Source organism: Gorilla gorilla, chromosome 10 (assembly GCF_029281585.2).
Source record: "Gorilla gorilla gorilla isolate KB3781 chromosome 10, NHGRI_mGorGor1-v2.1_pri, whole genome shotgun sequence".
NCBI lineage: Eukaryota > Metazoa > Chordata > Mammalia > Primates > Hominidae > Gorilla > Gorilla gorilla.
This window is the reverse complement of record NC_073234.2, coordinates 146,320,815-146,327,010: the sequence shown is the minus strand read 5'-3', so window position 1 is coordinate 146,327,010 and position 6,196 is coordinate 146,320,815.

The window sequence follows — 6,196 nt, the reverse complement described above, 5'->3', positions numbered from 1 at the left end:
ATGTGCTCTAATCTTTAGAGTGTGGGTTCAAACTTCAGTGTGCTTATGAATCAAGGCTATAAAAAAAGAACGAGACCATGTCCTTTGCAGCAATGTGGGTGGAACTGGAGGCCACTGTCCTTAGCAAAGGAACGCAGGAACAGACACCAAATAACCACGTGTTCTCTCTTAGAAGTGGGAGCTAAATGGTGAGAACACATGGACACATAGAGGGAAACAACACACACTGTGGCCTTTTGGAGGGTAGAGGGTAGGAGGAGGGAGAGGATCAGGAAAAATAACTAATGGCTACTAGGCTTAGTACCTTGGTAATGTACTAATCTGTACAACAAACCCCCATGACACAAGTTTACCTATATAACAAACTGGCACGTGCACCCCTGAACTTAAAAGTAAAAAAAAAAATCATTTCATTTCTTTTCTTTTCTTTTCTTTTTTTCTTTGAGACAGAGTCTTGCTCTGTCCAGGTTGGAGTGCAGTGGTGTGATCCCAGCTCACCGCAACCTCCAAGTCCTGGGTTCAAGCTATTCTCCTGCCTCAGACTCCCAAGTCGCTGGGATTACAGGCACCCGCCACCATGCCTGGCTAATTTTTGTATTTTTAGTAGAGACGGGGTTTCATCATGTTGCTCAGGCTGGTCTCGAACTCCTGACCTCAACTGATCAGCTGGCCTCCCAAAATACTGGCATTACAGGCATGAACCACTGGCCAACAACCATTTCTGATGGGTGAGTCAAGTAGGAGAAATAAAACCAATGGTGCAGAGGAAAACCCTAGACTGTACAGAGAAAAGCTGGGGTATGTTAGACTGAATAGAAGATGTGTATATTGCCCATGAGTCTGCAGCCTGTGAACTCTCACATCTGTTTCCTATTGTGATTTCAGGATGCATTCAGCTCTGTTCTAACTCTATATATGCCCTTCTCATTCCCTGGGGACTAACTGAATATTTGATTTATTCAGTTCATGTCCACCAGAAACATAGCTGTGTGGGGTAGGGAAGGCTACCAAGATCAATAAATCACCTTCCTTGACCTGTTCATTCATTCACTTGAAACATTTCTTGACAAGGGGTACATAATACATTATCTATCCTCCAGGCTATATTCCCTATTCTTCAGGAGCTAAATACCTAATTTTACTAAATGACTGTTAGTTTTCTGTTGCTGCTGTAACAATCATAAAGATGTAGTAACTCTAGGGCCAGGCACAATGGCTCATGTCTGTAATCTCAGCACTTTGGGAGGCCAGGCAGGCGGGTCACTTGAGGTCAGGAGCTCGAGGTCAGCGTGGCCAATATGGTGAAACCCCATCTTTACTTAAAATACAAAAATTAGCCGGGCATGATGGTGGGCGCCTGTAATCCCAGCTACTCAGGAGGCTGAGGCAGGAGAATCAGAGAATCGCTTGAACCTGGGAGGCAGAGGTTGCAGTGAGCAAAGATCATGCCACTGCACTCCAGCCTGGGCAACAAAGCCAGACTCTGTCTCAAACAAAATGAAACAAAACAAAAAAAGACGTAGCAACTTTAAATAAGGCACATTTGTTAGCTCCCAATTCAGTAGGTCAGAAGCCTGAGTGGGCTCCACTGGCTTTCTACTCTGGGTTTCACAAGGCTGAAATCAAGGTGCAGACCCTGGGCTCTTGTTGGGAGGCACAAGGGAGAATTCACTTCCAAGCCCACTCCTATTGCTGGCAGAATGCAGCTCTTCGCAGCTCAAGAACTGAGGTTCCCATTTCTTTGCTGGCTGTGTACTGAGGTCCATCCATAACTCCTAGAGGTCTCTCTTGGGCCCTTGCATGGGGCCCCTACATTTCAGAGCTAGCAAGAGTACATCAAATCCTTACACTTGGGCTCTGACTTCCCCCTCTGCTACATCTTTTATTCCAGCTGGGGAAAGTGCTCTGCTTTTGAGGGCTTGTGTGATTAGACTGAGCTAACTCCCAATACTCCAGGGAAGTCTATGACCTGTGATTATAGACTTTGCCATCTAAGGTAACATAGTACAAATTCTGAGGATTAGGGTGTACTTCTGTTGGGGTCCATTCTTCAGCCTGTTACAGGTAGACAGGCATGAGTGGGGCAGGAGAGGGCTCTCCCCTGACCCACCATGAATGTCAGGAGACCATCAGGTGCTGGTTCAACAATGATCACACTGCCTCTCTCAAAATGATAATTCAGCAGCTGGCGCCAGGGAGAGACAATCTCCTGATGGTCTGCAGCGGTTATATTAGAGTGTTACTTGAAGGCAAGTGCAAGGGAGAAGCAGAAAGGGCTTCCAATAAAATCTCAGGTGTTGGGCAAGGGAGTCTTAGCATTTGCATTAAGAGACAAAATGGCGGAGTATGACCTCCTGTGGGGCTCTCTGCTGGGAAAGGGAAGACAGTCTCAGATGGGCATGTGTACAGCTTGCTAAACATACTGCACATGCTCACTTCCCAGCATGAAGAAAGCACTACACATGAGGGCAGCAAACCCTAAGGGAAGAATCATGGGAAAGTGGTGCAAGATGCCAGAGGTGGGCCAGCATAGAAAGTCCTAGAATCACAGTTAAATGGGGCACTTGACCCGTTATACATACATATATAGTATATACATATTGTACATACAGAATATACATACATATATACTATATACATATTATACATACAGAATATACATACTATATGTATATGCTGGGCATGGTGGCATGTGCCTGTAGGCTACTCAGGAGGCTGAGGCAGGAGGATTGCTTGAGCCCAGGAGGTCAAGGCTGAAGTGAGCTGTGATTGTGCCACTGCACTCCAGCCTAGGCAACAGAGACCCTGTCTAAAAAAAAATACATATATACACACACACATGCACACACACATGCACACTATACATATATAGTACACACATACTATACACACATATAGTACACACATACTATACACACATATAGTACATACATACTATACACACATATAGTACATACATACTATACACACATATAGTACATACATACTATACACACATATAGTACATACATACTATACACACATAGTACATACATACTATACACACATATAGTACATACATACTATACACACATATAGTACATACATACTATACACACATATAGTACATACATACTATACACACATATAGTACATACATACTATACACACATATAGTACATACATACTATACACACATATAGTACATACATACTACACACACATATAGTATATACATACTATACACACATATAGTATATACATACGATAAATAGCATGTACATACTGTATTGTAGCATATACATACGATAAATAGCATGTACATACTGTATTGTAGCACATACATATGATAAATAGCATGTACATACTGTATTATAGCACATACATATGATAAATAGCATGTACATACTGTATTATAGTATATACATACGATAAACAGCATGTACATACTGTATTATAGTATATACATACGATAAACAGCATGTACATACTGTATTATAGTATATACATACGATAAACAGCATGTACATACTGTTTATAGTATATACATACGATAAACAGCATGTACATACTGTACTATAGTATATACATACGATAAACAGCATGTATATACTGTATTATAGTATATACATATGATAAATAGCCTGTATATACTGTATTACAGTATATACATATGATAAATAGCATGTATATACTGCACTATAGTATATACATACAATAAATAGCATGTATATACTGTATTATAGTATACACATATATACTATATATAGTATATGTACATATAGTATATAGTATATATACATGTATAGCATATATTGTATATATACAAGTATGTACATATTATATATATACATGTATAGTATATATTGTATATATACATGTATAGTATATATTGTATATATACATGTATAGTATATATTGTATATATACAGTATGTACATATTGTATATATACAAGTATGTACATATTGTATATATACAAGTATGTACATATTGTATATATACATGTATAGTATATATTGTATATATACATGTGTAGTATATCTTGTATATATACTATATACAGTAGTATATACACAACATATGCTATATATACAGTAGTATATACACAACATATGCTATATATACAGTAGTATATACACAACATATACTATATACAGTAGTACATACACAACATATACTATATACAGTAGTATATACACAACATATACTATATATACAGTAGTATATACACAACATATACTATATACAGTAGTATATACACAACATATACTATATACAGTAGTATATACACAACATATACTATATACAGTAGTATACACACAACATATACTATATATACAGTAGTACATACAGTAGTGTATACACAATACATACAGTAGTATATATAGTAGCATATACACAATATATACTATGTATACAGTGGTATATACACAATATATACTATGTATGCAGTGGTATATACACAATATATACTATGTATACAGTGCTATATACACAATATATGCTATTGTATACAGTAGTATATAGACAATATATGCTATTGTATACAGTAGTATATACACAATATATACTATATATACATAGTATATACACAATATATACTATATATACATAGCATATACACAATATATACTATATATACATAGCATACATACTATATATATGTAGCATATATACTATCTATACTATCTATACTATATATACGTATATAGACTATATACAATATATACTATATATACATAGTATATATACAATATATACTGTATATACGTAGTATATATACAATATATACTGTATATACGTAGTATATATACAATATATACTGTATATACGTAGTATATGTACTGTATATACATAGTATATATACAATATATACTGTATATACATAGTATATATACTGTATATACATAGTATATATACAATATATACTGTATATACATAGTATATATACTGTATATACATAGTATATATACAATATATACTGTATATACGTAGTATATATACTGTATATACATAGTATATATACAATATATACTGTATATACGTAGTATATATACTGTATATACATAGTATATATACAATATGTACTGTATATACGTAGTATATATACTGTATATACATAGTATATATATACAATATATACTGTATATACGTAGTATATATACTGTATATACATAGTATATATACCATATATATGTAGTATATTTACTGTATATACACCATATATATGTAGTATATATACTGTATATACCATATATACGTAGTATATATACAATATATACCATACATACGTAGTATATATACAATATATACCATATATACGTAGTATATATACTGTATATACCATATATACGTAGTATATATACAATATATACCATATATACGTAGTATATATACAATATATACCATATATACGTAGTATATATACTATACATACATACTATATATACGTAGTATATGTACTATACATACGTAGTATATATACTATACATACGTAGTATATATACTATACATACGTAGTATATATACAGTACATATGTAGTATATATACAGTACATACATAGTATATATACTATGCATATGTAGTATATATACAATATATACTATGCATACGTAGTATATATACAATATATACTATGCATACGTAGTATATATACATACATATGGGTATATATACTACATGTATATACTAGATACATATGTGTGTATATACTATATACTATGTAGCATATACATACTATATAGTATATAGTATATATGTGTATATGTAGCACATACTATATGTGTATATATAGCATGTATATCCTATATATGTGTGTATATCACTTGTATGTACTATATGTGTGTATATAGCTTATATGTACTATATGTGTGTATATAGCATGTATATACTATGTGTGTGCATATAGTGTGTATATACTATATATTTATAGTGAATGTGTGTGTATATATATGTGTATATATATACACATATATATGTATATATATACACATATATGTGTATATATATACACATATATATGTGTATATATATACACATATATATGTGTATATATATACACATATATATGTGTATATATATATTTAGACAGGGTCTCACTCTGTTGCCCAGGCTGGAGTGCAGTGGCAGAATCACAGCTCACTTCAGCCTTGATCTCCTGGGCTCAAGCAATCTTCCTGCCTCAGCCGTCTGAGTAACCTACAGGCACATGCCA